We start from the raw sequence: 17,135 nt of genomic DNA on the forward strand, positions 1-17,135 counted from the left end.
CTGTGCAGAGCACCGGACTAAGCGCTTGGCATGTACAAATCGGCAGCGGATAGAGACGGTCCCTGCCCTTTGACGGGCTGCTGTGTGACCTTGGGCCGGTCACTTCACTTCTCTTGGCCTCAGTCCCCTCATCTGTAAAACGGGGATGAAGACTGTGAGCCCCACGTGGGACAGGGACCGTGTCCAACCGGATCATCTTGTATTTTAGGCTTGGGAGAGTGCCTGGCGCACGGTGAGCACTCAACAGGTAGCCCAATTATTATTATTATTATTGTTATCCTGAAAGAAGGGTAGCCCCTCCCCTCCTCATCTCCCCTTAACTTTGACATTCAATGTTCTACGCTTCGCCCTGCCAAGGTTCATCGCTTTCCCCGCCCTCCCCCACAGCCTGGGTATGGCATTTGGGGAATGGATTTCTGATAAACTCTTGTCTGCAGCCTACTGCTTTAGATCTGGACGGGAGCCTAGGATGGTGATCTGTTCCAAGTAGCACAGTAGATACTGTTGATGCTTATGAAACCCTGCCGTCTCTTCGCCCGCTCCGGGGGCTGGCCGGACTCCCCGAGGGGTTTCAGCCAGCAGGGATCTTTAAGCCCTCTTTCAGCCCGGTGACCCTGTCGGAAGGAGAGGGGAGACTCGGTGGCCGCTGCCGCCATTCGTTCCGGGACGGGATCTGGCGAGGGAAGACGAGCGTTGAGTTCTGAGCATTCCCTGGCCTTCTTGGGTGGAAAATTTGGAACTGTGGGGGAACGGGGAGAGAAGGCCAAAAAGGGTTTTCAGGGAAATGGTTCTTTTGGAAAGATCAGCGGTCAGTCCATCAGCGATGCGTACTGAATGCTTACCGCGCAGAGAGCATTTTACTAAGCCCCTGGGACAGTGTGTCTATCCCAGGGCTTAGAACAGTGCCAGACACTTAGGAAGCGCTTAACAAATCACCACAATTAAATTATTCATTATTATCATTCAATAGAGTTGGTAGACATGTTCCCCGCTTAGAAGATCTTACAACCTACAGGGGAAAGCAGATGTTGAAGGAAATTACGGATAGGGGAAATAGTAGATGATGAGAAGGTAAGCGGTATGGGGCTGGGGTGAATTTCAAAGTGATCCTCGATTCCCTCCAAATGAGTTCTAATATGTGCTCGCAGGCATCTGGGTGTTATCGTTTTGCACGCTCATTACCAAAGAGGGAGGGGGCAGCTTTTTTTCCCTGTAAATTCCCTTGTTTTGGAACGTACCCCAGAACCATTCCCCCGACCCCTTACCCCCCCAACTCCCTACAGTCCCGGACGTGACCTCCAAGCCATGGCATCTGATGGTGGGAGCTGATGCAGAGGGAGATTGAGGCAGGCAATAAATACCCCACACATAAAGGAAAGTTATAAATCCAATGGGTATTAAGACTGGCAGAGCCAGTCGATTAATCACTCGATATTTGTATTTTTTTGAGCACTTACTGTGAATGTCCAGGACAAAGTAGAGGTAAAAACAAAGACTCCGCTAAAAAATGTAATCCCTATTTCTCCAACCTGTCTTCCCTCGGTAACGCCCAACAGCCAAATGACATCAACTCATCAAACTCCTCGTTCTAGACTGTAAGCTTCCCCTCTAGACTGTAAACTCATTGTGGGCAAGGAATATGTCTGTTTATTGTTATATTGTATTCTTCCAAGCTCTTTGTTCGGTCCTCCCCACTCAGTAAGTGCTCAATAAATAGTGTTGAATGCATGAATGGATATTTTATGTATATATGTATGTATGTGTATTAAGTATATACGTATAAAAGCTTATTTATTCCCTCCCCCAGCACTCGTTTATGTAGGTAGGTATAGTCAACTGTTTAGCTAATTTATTTGTTTTAAAATATTTTTGTGCCTGTCTCTCCCATTAGAGTAAAAACTGTAATAATAATAATAATAATCGTGGGGCTTATTGAGTGCTTACTATATGTCAACCACTGTACTACGTGCTCAGGTAGCCAGATAGAAGACGAACTGGAAATTTAGGTGCGATTGAAATCTGTGCCCCACATAGAGCTCACAAGAACGAGAACGGATTACTGAAACTCCATTTTGCAGCGATCTGAGGCACAGAAAGGGGAAGTGAGTTGGCCGAGGTCACACAGCAGGCAAGTGGCCATGTCGGGATTAAAACCCGAATCCTCTGGTTCCCAGGTCTGGGCTCTTTCCGCGATTCTGTTGTACTTTCCCAAGAGCTTAGTAGACTGCCTTTCACTCAGCACCGATGCTGTTCCTAATTTTGCATCATAACACAACATTATTCAAACACTTCTTAACAGATATTTGGTTGGTTATTAAAGTAAGATTGTAAATCTCACTTCTAACATTAGGGGTTTGGGCAACTAGACATTCTTACATTTGAAATAGCTAGTTCCGCGAAAATGTCTCTAACTTACAGTGAGATCTACCTGAGGAATTGAAAACGTTTAATGCAAAAAAGATCTACAGCTTTAGAAATAGATATCACTGAGGAATCAGAGCCTGAAACTCTGTCTTAAAGAAAGATGTCAGGGTGCTCAATTTATTTGCGTGTGGGCTCTGGTTGTGGCACTTTTGTCTTCAGCCCTAAAAAAATATTTAATTTGATTTTATCCTGCTTTCCTGGCCTTATTTTCTGAAAATATGAGTTCCTTCTTTCAGACTGCTGACTCTAAGGAGACTGTTCTTAGGTGAAACGTTAGAAAACTTGTCTTTGTTTATTATTGATGGCTTCTATTTTCAACTTCTTTTTTTCCCCCTCTTTCTTATGAAGTGGGGATAAAAGGAGGGATATTTACCTGGGTCAGGGTTCAGGTTGCTGCCGTCTGTAGCTCCATCTCCAACGTTAAATGCAGCAATTATTCCATTTTCATATTTATTTGTAATTGCAGTTTGCGTAACAGGAAGGCATTAGCGCTTCCAAATTTCCCTAAGACCGAGGCGCAAAGTTAATTAAACGCGGTAGATTTTCCTCTGAAAAGTGGGGGGGGGAAAATGAGATCGAGCGGTGATAAGAAAAATAATCCTGAAACAGATTTCAATTTCACCTAAATTTCCAGTTGGCCTGTGTCTTCCCCAGAAAAGGAATGAGGGGAAATGATTTTCTTAGGGCTTCAAAATTTCCGACTCTCTAAGCGGCGATAGGAAAAATAATCAGGCCGCATATCTTAATTTCTCCTCAATTTCCAGTTGTTGGGTTTTTTTTGCTCTAGAGAAAGAATGGGGGAAAAGGGGTTTTCTTGTGGGTTCAGAATTTGCAGTGGTGTAACATCTTAGATGATGTCAGAGAAGCCAGAGAAGCAGCGTGGCTCAGTGGAAAGAGCCCGGGCTTGGGAGTCAGAGGTCATGGGTTCAAATCCCAGCTCTGCCACTTGTCAGCTGTGTGACTGTGGGCGAGTCACAACGTCTCTGTGCCTCAGTTACCTCGTCCGTAAAATGGAGATTGAGACTGTGAGCCTCACCTGGGACAGCCTGGTTACCCGGGATCTCCCCCAGCGCTTAGAACGGTGCTCTGCACAGAGTAAACGCTTAACAAATGCCGACACTATTATTATTAGGATCAGGCTAATGATTCCAATCCAAGTAAAAGCCTCGCCTGCTTGGCCCGACGGGCTGCCCTGGGCCGACTGATTCTCTCATTGCACTCGGTGCAACCGGTGGTCCAGGAATTCCTCCCTGCAGCCCTTCAACCCAGAGTCATCGATCAGTCAATTACTGAGCACTTAGCAAGGGCAGTATTTATTGAGCACTTACTCTCTGCAGAGCCCTGCACCAAGCCGAGAAGCTTCGGCTGTGTCACTCAACCTCTCTGTGCCTTAGTCACCGCACTTGAAAAATGGGGATGAAGATCGTGAGCCCCACCGGGGGCAACCGGTGTCTCCCTCAGTGCTTAAAACAGTGCTTGATACACAGTGAGCGCTTAACCAATACCATCGTCATCATTATTATGATTATTAAGCTCTTGGGAGAGTACAACATATCCATCAATCAATGGTATTTACTGAGTGCTTACCGAAAGCGGAGCACTGTCTGAAATTCTTAGGAGAGAACCGTCAAATAGAGTCGGTAGACACGATCCCAGCCCTTCAGGAGCCTAATAATTGCGGTATTTGTTTAGCGCTTACTACGTGCGGAGCGCCGTACTAGGAGGTGGGGTAACGTGGCTCAGTGGAAAGAGCCTGGGCTTCGGAGGCAGAGGTGATGAGTTCGACCCCCGACTCTGCCACTCGTCAGCTGGGTGACTGTGGGCGAGTCACTTCACTTCTCTGTGCCTCAGTGACCTCATCTGGAAAATGGGGATTAACTGGGAGCCTCACGTGGGACGACCTGATCACCCCGTATCTACCCCAGCGCTTAGAACAGTGCTCGGCACCTAGTAAGCGCTTAACAGATGCCAACATTATTATTATTATTATTAAATACACGAGATAATCAGGTCCCTCAGGGGCTCATAGTCTAAGCAGGAGGCAGAACAGGTAGTGAATCCCCCTATTGCAGATGAGGGAACTGAGGCACAGAGGACAGACGCTGAAATACGTCAGAGAGAGGAGAAGTAGCAAAGCGCAAGGATGGGCTTGGGACCAGCCTGGGGAGAATCCGTCTTTTGCCACGGGAGATTCCACAGAGACGTTAAGGCTAAGGGAGTTGACTTGTTTACTGTTCGTGGGGAGGAAGAAACCAAAAGAACTCCAGCTGTCCAACGCCTACAGATGGCTTAATTGCTGCAGAAAAGCCGCGTGACCCGATGGAAAGAGCACGGGCTGGGACTCCCAAGGACCTGGGTTCTAATTCCGGCTCTGCCACTTAGCTGCTGTGCGACTCTGGGCAAGTCACTTCACTTCTCTGGACCTCAGTTACCTCATCTGTAAAATGAGGATGAAGCCTTTGAGCCCTGTGGGGGACGGGGACGGCGTCTACCCCGGGCCTACCCCTGTTGCTACTCCGGAAGCCTAGCGGAGGGCCTGACACATAGTAAGTGCTTAACAAATACCAGCTCTGTCATATTGTACTCTCCCAAGCGCTCAGTACAGTGCCCCGCACGTAGCAAGGGCTCAATAAATACGATCAATTGATCTTATTCTTGGTTAGTAGCCCCGCCAGGAATCACTCCACCCTTGGATGGGCTGAAAAATATGTCTTCCACTCAGGCCTCCGGGAGAGACTCCAGATACGGCGCTTAATCGACCAGTGTTATTTATTGAGCACTTGCTGTGCTCTGCACTTGGCTCTTAGGAGAGTATAATATACCACAGTAAGCAAGACAGCAGCAAGACCAAGTCGGCTCTAGAGCGCGGTGTGTTTTCTTGCATATGTTTCCAGTCAGTGCTCCAGAGAACTAAATTCAGAAAATTGTCTGATTGAGAAGAAGAAACAAAAGTGTTTAGTTTTATTGTTGTCATATTTCCTTTAGTTTCTCAGAAGGCATCAGGGGCCCTTTTAAATAAATGAAACCACATAGACACAGGAGTCCAGTGAGACAATTTTATCTCCATGGCTTAGCAGTAGACAACATTTTAAAAATGGCAGGTGTCTTTTATTACATTTAGTTGTAATACATCAGCTCATTAAATCCCTTGGTGTGCTGCAATCTTATCTATTCTTTCTACTTGGAAGAGAAGCACTGGTTACCCTGTTCATCCGATGAACATCCCGGAGTAATAAGAATGATAATAATGGCTGGGTTTGTTGAGTGCTTAATATGTGGCAAACGCTGTACCGAGGACTAAGGGAGAAATAAGATGACCATTTCAGACAGAATCCCTGTCCCACATGAGGCTCACAGCCTGAGGAGGAGAGAGAATAGGTATTGAATCCCAGTTTTGCAGCTGAGGAACCCAAGGCACAGCGAAGTGACGTGACCTCCCTAAGGCCGCGCAGAGTTAGGATTAGAGTCCAGGTCATTCGTTCGTTCAGTCATTTTTTCAATGAGAGCTAACTGTGCGCCGAGCAAGTGCTTGGGAGAATAGAATATAACAATAAACAGACACATTCCCTGCCCACAGCGAGCTCCGTCTGACTCCCTTCTCTTGGCATAGGAAGTAGACCAAACTGAAGGGGATCCGAGCCAAGGATGCCCGTGAGAGAGAATTAACTAAGCAGCGTGGCTCAGTGGCAGGAGACCGGGCTTGGGAGCCAGAGCTCACGGGTCGGAATCCCGGCTCTGCCGCTTGCCAGCTGGGTGACTGCGGGCGAGTCCCTTCACTTCTCTGTGCCTCAGTCGCCTCATCTGTAAAATGGGGATTAACTGTGAGCCTCACGTGGGACGACCCGATGACCCCGTATCTCCCCCAGCGCTTAGAACGGTGCTCTGCACATAGGAAGCGCTTAACCAATACCAACATTAACTGAGGAGTCTGATGCGGATGCAGCTACCCAGAAAGAGTTTTCCCTGGTACAACATGGCAGAATTAGGGATCCTTCTTCCAACAGTGGGCATCCATCTTGATACAGCACCCTCACGTCGGAGGAATTAGTTGCATGCATGAGCACAGCGTTAGATGCCGGGTGAGGTTTTTTGTTTTTTGTTTTAAAAGGTCTACGTTAAGCTCGTACTATGTATCGGGTACTAAGCACAGGGACAGATCCAAGCTAAACAAGTTGGAAACACTCCCCGTGTCCCTGTTCTTCACTGGACTCACAGTCTTAATTCCCATTTTACAGATGAGATTAACCGAGACATAGAAAAGCAAAGCGACTTGCCCGAGACCACATAGACAGGCGGCAGAGCCGGGATTAGAACCCAGGTCCCGCTGATTCACAAGCCCGTGCTCTCTCCGCAGCTCCGCGACTAGGAGGTGGGCCGAAGATGGGAGGCAAAGAGGGGACGTGAGTCCCTTAACGCGCTGGGATATCTGCACTACAAGTCCCATCGTGTTGGAGGACCTGAACTGGGCGGGTTCCGAGCAGGGCTCAACCTGAAAATTGTAATGATAATGATTGCGGTATGTTAAGCGCTTACTATGGATCAGGCACTGTACTAAGCGCTGGGGTGGATTCAAGCAAATTGGGTTGGACAAAGTCCCTGTTCCCCGTGAGGCTCGCGATTTCATGAAGGGCTTGGGCCGGTGGGAATTCCAATTTTGCTGGGATAGTCCCAGGATCGGGTTAGGACTATTTGCTTTTTAAAATCGCCCGGGACGAACTCTAAAAACCTGGGTCTGTCCTGGTTGAAATGGGGAAGAACTGTTATCACGAGACAGGCCGAACCGTTGAGTTCGTTAGCACTAGGCTCTCTCTGGATACCTCTGATAGGAAAGATAACATTTCTTATTAATAATAATAATAACAACAATTGTGTTATCTAATAATAATGTTGGTATTCGTTAAGCGCTTACTATGTGCAGAGCACCGTTCTAAGCGCTGGGGGAGATACGGGGGAATCAGGTCGTCCCACGTGAGGCTCACGGTTAATCCTCATTTTCCAGATGAGGTGACTGAGGCCCAGAGAAGTGAAGTGACTTGCCCAAGGTCACCCAGCTGGCGGGCGGCAGAGCCGGGAGTCGAACCCATGACCTCTGACTCCGAAGCCCAGGCTCTTTTCCACCGAGCCACGCTGCTTATCCGTTAAACCCTTCCTATGTGCCAAGCACCGTACCAGGTGTCAGGCTGGACACGGTCCCTGTCCCTCATGGGGGGGGGGGGGGGGTCACAATCTTCATCCCCATTTTACAGGTGAGGCCACTGAGGCACGGAGAAGTCAAGTGACTTGCCCGAGGTCACACAGCAGGCAAGCAGCAAAGCGGAGATTAGAATCCAGGGAGATTTAGAATCCCTACTCTATCCACTGGGCCATGCCACTTCTTCTCAGCCCGTGGACCGAAAAATCCAACCAAAGGAAAGAGGAAGTTGGATGAATCTTGGGAAGAGCTCTCCATGCACTAGGCTTTGCTTACCGGTCAGTCGGTTAATAGTATTGATTGAGCACTTCCCACGTTTAGAGCACCGTACTAAGCGCTGGGGAAAGTACAGTGCAATAGAATCGGTAGACATGATCCCTGCCCCCGAGGCGCTCAACGCCTGAAGGAGGACACGGAACGTAACACCCTGGCGTCGTCTGGAAAGAAGACGGGAGACAGGAGCTACGTCGGCTGAACCGAGCTCGAGCCGGGGATGGGTCTGCCCTTTGGGGGTGAAGAGGAGCCACGGGAGACTTGGAAAGTTCACGGTTCGACGCCATGGATCTCCAGGTGGGTCAAGGTTAGAGACGCACCAACCTGGAGGACTCCATGCTGTCGAGCTGATCACGAGCAACAGACGCAAGAGTCCCCACTCTCTTGGGCGGCAACATCCGCCATTTAACTGGAGCCAGCTCTCCGTGGGAAGACGCCCGCTGCCTCACTGTACCAGTGAGCAGGAAGAATCTGTCCGTCGCTGCCGCCGAGATGCCTCGGGAAGGCAATGGATCAGGTTAGAGTTAGGAGTGATTTTAGCATTTTGAGTAAGGTGAAGGGTTAGGGAGGGGGAAAAGGGGAGAGCTAGGGTCATTATCAGAAAGAATAAACATAAGCAATGCCGTTACCGAATCAAAACGGCGCTGCGTAGCGTTTCCGGTAAGCAGGGATGTGATGATTGCTCTGCCGGGGACCCGTGCTCATGATTTTACACTTGTCATCTAACATTCCTAATTTTCTTCCCGATAACCGAATGTGAATACCATCCATGAATTTGTCCAAACGCTTCTTGAATGTATCACGATTTTCTGCCTGCGCAGATTCCGGCTGTAGAAAATTTCAAACGCCCTCCGCCTGCGGTGGGAAGATATTTTTCCCATGTTCGTTTAGAACCCGCCACCCTCAAGTTCCCTTGGGAGGCCTCTGGTCCGGGTGCGGTCTGCCCTGTTCACACCCTCCGTGATTTCGGTCATGCCTCTTCTCTGCCTTTGTCAGTGCAGAATGAAAAATCCCTGTTTCCTCAACCCCCCAACCGTGAGCCAGGCTGGCTCAGAAATCGTTGCTGGGAAATTCCGATACAAATTCCTAGTTGGGTGGGAGGTTCTGCCTTCCCTGGGCCCGAGCTCCAGGCTGTAAGAAGCGGCTTTAACTAGAATGTTCTCCCGCTGGCCCACGCGGGTTTAGGCCGATTGGGTTTTCCCAGTATCCCAGTGGGTCAGACTGGTCCGGAATCCACCGTGCCTCCGTTCCCTTGCTCATTCCGGTAAGGGCTGGGGACATAGATGGACGACTGTCTTGGCTACGGTTGGCATGTTAATGAATTACCATCCGTTCGACTGGCTATGTCCGTGCTTAATAGCTGTTTGATTTTTGGTGATCTGTTGTAGCGCCGGAGAATTGTAATGAAAGAACGAGGAAATGACGAAAAGCCGGGATCGTAGCCATATGACATCTATCTGTGTATTTAAATGATTTATTGGATATGGTCTTTTGATAATAGAAAAGTCATTGAGATAGAATAGCTGTTAACAATATCTTTATTCATCTAGTGCCATGCTCAAAAGCGCTGCAAGGGGCTTATTGTATTTCTTATTTTTAATGGGAATATTTGAATTCATTCAGAATTCAGCTTACCCCCTTCCTACCCCGCTGCTGACGGGGCTTACTAACCTCTTTATATTGATGGGGAAACTGCGACGCGTAGAACGTTGTCGGTGAAAGTAACAGAAGTGGCGTACTCTTGTGAAAGGAACACGGGTCTGGGAGTCCGAGGGCTTGGGTTCTAATCTCCGGTCTGCCACTTGCTTGCTGTGTGACCTTAGGCGAGTCACTCAACTTCCCTAAGCCTCAGTTTCCTCACACTTCTCCCTCCTATTTAGACGGAGAGCTCCATGTGGGACAGGGGTTGTGTCCATCCTGATTATCTTATATCTATTCCTGCACTCAGCGCAGTGTTTGCCATCCATTGAGCGCCTACTAGCAATCAAGAACTTAACGAAAATCACTGTTATTCTTACTAAGTAAAAAGGCCTGAACCTGAGGCAAGATATGGAAGTCCATCAAGAAATAGAAAATGCAAAGCGTTTAGATAAATGCGTAATGTATATTATGTTTAATGGTCAGACTGCAAAGAAGCCAATTGTAGGTCTGAGACACGGTGGATAAATCACGGCCTGAGGGTCAGAGGACACGGGTCTTAATCCTGGCTCCGCCACCCGCCCGAGGTGTGACCTCGGGCAAGTCGCTTAACGTCTCCGTGCCTCAGTTTCCTCAACTACAAAATGGCGATTCATTACCTGATCTCCCGTATGGGACAGGACCTGTTTCCAACCTGATTAGCTTGAACCCGGCCCAGAGCTTAGAACAGCGCTTGACGAACAGTAAGCGCTTAACAAATACCATTAAAAAAAAGTGGGAAATGCATCAAAAGAAGACACAGCGTGGCTCCCAGCTCAGTCCTCCGAAGCCACGGCCGAGACTCTCGGGTGGTTTCCAGACTGGGAGGGAAGCCAGGGCTTCTGGATGGGGAAATGGAATCGGAGCTGAGCTGGGATAGTCTATGTAGGGAGGGGTCATTTCTATCATCTCTTAATATAATACCCTCCCTACCACCTACTATGGTGTTCTGCACACAGGAAGTGCTCAATAAGTAGCGCTGATTGAACGATCGATTGATTGGGGAGGTCTTAGCCCCTGTTGAGGCTGGCGTCCACGGTCTGCTGGTGATTCCTTTCCCCCGGCACCGACAAGCGTGGACAACCGGTCTCCCTGGAAGTCGTGTCCTATCTGGGGACCCACATCAAGAGAAGCAGGGTGGTCTAGTGGATGGAGCGTGGGCTTGGGAGTCAGAATGACCTAGGTCCTAATCCCAGCTCGGCCATTTATCTTCTGTGTGACCTCGGGCAGGTCCCTTCACTTCTCTGTGCTTCAGCTACGTCATCTGTAAAATGGCGGTGAGTCCATGAAGGATATAGACTAAATGACTGGGTCCAGGTAGATGAGCTTGTGTCTATCCGGAGCTTAGCACAGTGTCAGGCACGTAGCAAGCACTTAACGGACGCTTTTAGCAGAGTCAGGAGCCCTGAGGTTCCGGTCCGGCGCTCTCAGTTTGCGGAGGGCGCCGTGCCTTCCGCGGGCCATCGGGGAAAAGTGACCTCATCAAGACCGCACACACTTCCTTTCTACCTGCGAGAGCTGGGAGAAGAATAAATTCAGTGAATTATAACTCTTCTATCTGTTAAGTGCTCACCAAGTGCCGAGCGTTCTGTACTAAGCACTGGGGTAGACACACGATATCTCGTACCTCGGATACAGTCAAAGGAGCGTTGGTTCTAATGCTTCCCTGGGAGGGGTCTGAAAGAGTGCGTAGTTTAAGACGGCGAGGTAACGGCGGACAGCGGGGAGACGAGGGCCACCATTCCCGAGGTGCTTTATGGGCTCGCTGTCCACCCAGCCCAGAAGATTTGGGGTTCTTGTTTTGGGAGACAGAAGTAGAGAGGGTCAAACATGGGGGGGGGGGGGAGAGAGATAGAGGGGGACGAATGAAAAAAGACGACGTATTCCTCTGCAGAATTGGACTATGATTTAAATACGGTCAGATGGCCGGTGACAAGCCGCTTTCGAGCGATGGATTTTCCACTTGCTTCTCGGTGTTTTTTACAGTTTCTCTGAAAGAAAGACAAAGGCGAGGAGGGGCGGGAAGGGGGGGGGCGAAATCTTTGAAGGGAAAAATGATTCCACGAGATAAATAGCTCGTCTACTTTATGGGGTATTGATTTTGCGGTGGGCGTGTGCCGTTACTGGGAATTACCGGGACTCTTGATCTTTACTTTCCTAGGTATCTTCGGATGACTCACGGTTGGACGGGCATTCATTTGACTTCCCTTATCTTCCTAAAAAATGATGTCGTAGGAGGTGGAAATCGAGGCAGTCGATAACGCCCGAGGCCGGGATATTTGCTTCTCCAACACCCAGTGACCGGATAGCTCTTCCAGAGACGTCATGTCAGCCTGGGGTGGAATTAACCTCATTTTGGAAAAAAAAATCGCAGAGGCTCCTCATTTCTTAGGGGAAGCGGCGTGGCTTAGCGGAAAGAGCCCGGGCTTCGGAGTCAGAGGTCATGGGTTCGACTCCCGGCTCTGCCCCTTGTCAGCTGGGTGACTGTGGGCGAGTCACTTCACTTCTCTGGGCCTCAGTTACCTCATCTGGAAAATGGGGATTGACTGTGAGCCTCACGTGGGGCGACCCCATTACCCGGTATCTACCCCAGCGCTTAGAACGGTGCTCGGCACGTAGTAAGCGCTTAACAGATGCCGACATTATTATTATCATTATTTCTTCCGGCCCTACTGGAATCTGCCTCGTTAACCAGTTGATGAGAGGGGAGAGTTAATGAGAGGGGTGATTTTCATCTGTCCTTTGGCATCCATCCAGAATCGTTCTGGTTTGGTTGCAGTCGTTGTGCAAAGGTGGAGTTGGGTTGGGTGTTTCAGGTTCTGGCGTCTGCTCTTCGATCTGTGATCTTTTGACACTTGATATTTGCCCCAAACCCGCGGCGCTCATTTACGTGTCTTTAAATCGTGTATTAGAAATTACCCATTTGTTCATAGCTCGTTATGGGCAGGGACCGTATCTGCTAATTCTGTTATATTGGACTCTCCCAAGCTCTTAGCACAGTGCTCCGCACTTAGTAAGCGCTTATTAAATATGATTGATTGATTGGTGTCCCCAGTAATCGCAGCCTCTCAACCCCAACCCCCGGGTTAAGTTCACACTATGCCATTAGCGTTCTTTTTCTAGTCTTCACTGAGGTGCTCCCAAGCACCTAGTACTGAGCACTGGAGTACAGTAATGATAATAATAATAATGGTTTGTGATGATCCTATCTGTTAAGCGCTTACTCTGTGCAAAACACTGTACTACGCACCGGGTTAGGTACAATATCATCAGGTCAGATACCATCCCTGTCTCACGTGGGGCTCACGCCGTAAAGGAGAGGGAGAATAATAATGTCGGTATCTGTTAAGCGCTTACTACGTGCAGAGCACCGTTCTAAGCGCTGGGGTAGATCCAGGGTCATCGGGTTGTCCCCCGTGAGGCTCACAGTTAATCCCCTTTTTACAGATGAGGTCACAGAGGCACAGAGAAGTTAAGTGACTCGCCCACGGTCCCACAGCCGACAAGTGGCAGAGCCGGGATTCGAACCCACGACTTCTGACTCCCAAGCCCGGGCTCTTTCCCCCGAGCCACGCTGCTTCAATCCCCATCTTACGGATGAGGAAACTGAGAAAGGAAGTGACTTGTCCAAGGTCACGTAGACGGCACGTGGCAGAGCTGGGATCAGAAGCCGGGTCTTCCCGGGTGGAGGGTTCTAATCCCGCCCCTGCCACTTATCAGCTGTGCGACTTTGGCAAGTCACCTAACTTCTCTGTGCCTCAGTCACCTCATCTATAAAATGGGCATTAAGACCGTGAACCCCACGTGGGGCAGCCGGATGACCTTGTATCTACCCCAGTGCTTAGAACAGTGCTAGGCACATAGTAAGCACTTAAATGCCATCGTAATTATTATTATTCCAATTCCTAGTCCTGTTCGCTTTCCTCTGGGCCACACTAATTCTCAGTACCAGGGCTCAGAGCAAAGTAGGTGCTCAAAGCGTGGCTCAGCGGGGTCAGAGGTCAGGGGTTCGAATCCCAGCTCTGCCACTTGTCAGCTGTGTGACTGTGGGCGAGTCACTTCACTTCTCCGGGCCTCGGTTCCCTCATCTGGAAAATGGGGATTGAGACCGTGAGCCTCACGTGGGGCCACCTGATGACCCTGCATCTCCCCCAGCGCTTAGAACGGTGCTCTGCACCTAGTAAGCGCTTAATCCATGCCACCGTCATTATGAATGCTGCGCTGCTGATGCCCATCTCACTCTTCCAGAACACAGACTTGCCGTTCACTTGCATCCTCTTGGCAACCAGCCAGTGTTCATCTCTCGAGGAGGAGGAATCCAAGAGGAAAGTTGCAGCTCCTCATTGAGGTGGTGTAGTGAAAAGAGAATGGGACTAAGAGTCAGGACGGAAGCAGGGATAACAATAATAGTAATAATAACAATAAGAATACTATTTCTTAAACACTTCCTGTATGCCAAGCGCTGTATTTAGCGCGGTGGTCAATAGCGGATAAATCGGGTCCACATGAGGCTTCGGGTCTAAGTAGGAGGAAAAACAGTTACTGAATCCCCATTTTTGCAGCCCAGGAGACTGAGGCACGGAGTAGTAAAGCGACTCCTTGAGATAAAAGGGCAGGATTCTTTAGAGTGGGGTGCAGTTAGGTGAGCACTTGAGAGGAATGAAGCGAGCCAGTTAGGGAGAGACGGTCGAAGAGACCTGAGAGTTAATAAGCATTCGTTCATTCCTTCATTCAGTAGTATTTATTGAGCGCTTACTATGTGCAGAGCACTGTACCGAGCGCCTGGAATGAACAAGTCGGCAACAGATAGAGGCGGTCCCTGCCGTCTGACGGGCTCACGGTCCGATCGGGGGAGACGGACGGACGAGAACGATGGCCATGAATAGAGTCGAGGGGAAGAACGTCTCGTCAAGACAGTGGCAGCTAAACAGAATCAGGGGCAACTGAATAGAATCAAGAACACTAAATAGAATAAGCAGTGTGGCCTAGTGGATGAAGCGTGGGCCTGGGAGCCAAAAGGACCTGAGTTCTAATCCCAGATCTGCCACTTGCCTGCTTGGTGACCTTGGGCAAGTCACTTCCGCATGCCTCAGTTACCTCATCGGTAAAATGGGAATGAAGAACTGTAATAGGACAGTCCATATAGGACGGGGCCTGCGTCTAGCCGGATTTGTCTGTTTCCACCTCCGTGCTCAGTACGGTGCCTGGTACATAGTAGACACTTAACAAATACCATTATTATTAAGATCCAACAATCAGTTAATCAGTCGATTGTATTCATTGAGTATTTAACGTGTGCACAGCCTGGTACCAAGCGCTTGGGAGAGTACGATGTAACAGAGTTAGTCGATGTGCTCCCCGCCCACAACGAACCTATGGCGGAGAGGACGTTGTCCGATGTGGAAGGAAACGGAAAGCTAAGGGAGGCTTTCAAGAAGTGGGGAGACGTGCGCCGAGTGACACCTCGAGAAGGTGATCCGGACAGGGGTGCGAGGTACGGAATGGAGTCAGGGTAGAAAACTCAGCTGTGCCGGGCAGCCGCGGCATGGGAGGGAGACGAGGGCGGAGACTCAAATTTACCGCGTGGAAGGAGGCGGTGGTAAACCACTTCCGTATTTTTACCAAGACGACTCCGTGGAAAGTCTACCAGAACAATTGCGGATGGAGGCGGTGAGTTCTGGGAGAGATGTGTCCTTGGGGTAGCTATGGGTCGGAGACGCCTCGACAGCGTAAGGCAAGACAGGAGTCGACTGCCCTGCTCTAAGTCAAAGCAGGCCCCGCTCCAGGCCCCCCTAGTCCTGTCCTATCCTGTTCATCCCTGTCCCCTCCCCTCTGCCCAATAGTATCGCAACCCGACGTTGTCACCCCCGAGTTGGCATTTGAGTGGCGACGACGCAACCTAGAAGAGCAACGTGAAGCAGACCGAAACAGCCGATTTCACCCAGTTCCCCGGTCAGGTGGTGTGCTGCGTGAGATTTCCGAGAAAGACGGCGAGTGGTGGGCGCAGATCAGATGGAAAATGTCAAAACCCGAGACACAGCCAATTCCCTTTTTCAGCGATCCTTAGCCTCGCCAGCGGATACAGTCCTGGAAGAGGGGTGAGGGGTCGGTTTCTCCAGGCTAAGCCACTCTGACCCTAGGAAGAAGTAAATGGAACAGGAGGGAGATCGTGAACCGACGATAATGCTGGTGTTTGGAAAGAGCTTCTTCTGACCCAGGTAGTGGAACAGTGATGATTCATTCAGTAGTATTTATTGAGCGCTTACTATGTGCAGAGCACTGTACTAAGCGCTTGAAATGAACAAGTCGGCGACAGAGACGGTCCCCGCCGTCTGACGGGCTCACGGTCTGATCGGGGGAGACGGACGGACGAGAACGATGGCGATAAATAGAGTCGAGGGGGAGAACGAAATTAATTGTGGAATTTAGTGAGTCCTTGCTCTGTCCCATGTACTGTAATAACAATAATCATAGTAATAATAATAAAATGTGGCATTCATTAAGCGTGCACTATAGGACAGGCCCTGTACTGGGGAAGCAGCGTGACTCAGTGGGAAGAGCCTGGGCTTCGAGTCAGAGGTCATGGGTTCGACTCCCGGCTCTGCCACCTGTCAGCTGTGTGACTGTGGGCGAGTCGCTTAACTCCTCTGTGCCTCAGTTACCTCATCTGTGAAATGGGGATTAACTGTGAGCCTGACGTGGGACCACCTGATTACCCTGCATCTACCCCAGCGCTTAGAACAGCGCTCTGCACATAGTAAGCGCTTAACAAATACCAACATTATCATTATTATTATTACTACCGAGTGATATGGCGGATTATCAAGACGGTCACAGTTCCTGTCCTACGTAGGGCTCACAGTCAAAAAGAGCTAGGGAGCAGATATTTAATCCCCATTTTACATCTGGTAACGTATCGCTTTACGTGCTCAGTACGTGCCAAGCACTGTCCCGAGCACTGGGCTAGATACGGAATAATCCGACTGGAAGCAGTCTAGGATGGAGGGAGAGCTGCTATTTAATGTTGATTCAACAGAAGAGGAAACTGAGGCCAGTAGAGGTTAAGTGACTCGCTTAAGGTCGCTCGACGAGTCAGCGGCAAAGGTGGGACTAGAACACGTCTCTTGACTCCCAGTTCCATGCTCCTTCCAAGAGAGACACAGAGAGAGAGAGAGAGAGAGAGAATCTAGGCCGTAGCAAAGGCGGAGAGTTCCTCCTCCTCCTCCCGTCGGCCCTCCGGAAGTCTCCAGGAAATTCCAGCCACCTATCCGGGACTCTCTTTTTTTCCACGGGAACTGATCGTGTCATAAATCCAAGGACTGCCTGTGTCGCTATCATTCAGTCTACTTAACTCATATATTTCTGGGGAATGCAGCTTTCACTGATTGAATCATCTGGATTATTGTCTATTTCCCTCTGAGTGAGGAGAGGGTTCGGTGAATGCTTAAGAGATTTTGAGTGATTAGTAATAAACCCTTGACCGACGAGCAGAATTCCTCCCGCGGACTCGGCACTCTGTCGAAGGATGCGGAAAGTCCACTGAGACACTCCGTAGACTCGGGGACGGGTA

General features: G+C 49.6%; 1 protein-coding gene and 1 non-coding gene across 3 annotated transcripts in view; both read left to right on the top strand.

Moving 5' to 3' along the window:
* CHRM2 (cholinergic receptor muscarinic 2) overlaps positions 1-17,135 on the top strand; it is a 90,790-nt gene that overhangs the window by 21,045 nt on the left and 52,610 nt on the right. The window lies entirely within an intron of this gene.
* On the top strand, positions 8,143-8,266 carry MIR490 (microRNA mir-490). The gene has a single exon (NR_034629.1). It is a non-coding gene; the product is annotated as a microRNA mir-490 (primary transcript).

This window comes from Ornithorhynchus anatinus, chromosome 10, assembly GCF_004115215.2.
Source record: "Ornithorhynchus anatinus isolate Pmale09 chromosome 10, mOrnAna1.pri.v4, whole genome shotgun sequence".
Classification (NCBI taxonomy): domain Eukaryota; kingdom Metazoa; phylum Chordata; class Mammalia; order Monotremata; family Ornithorhynchidae; genus Ornithorhynchus; species Ornithorhynchus anatinus.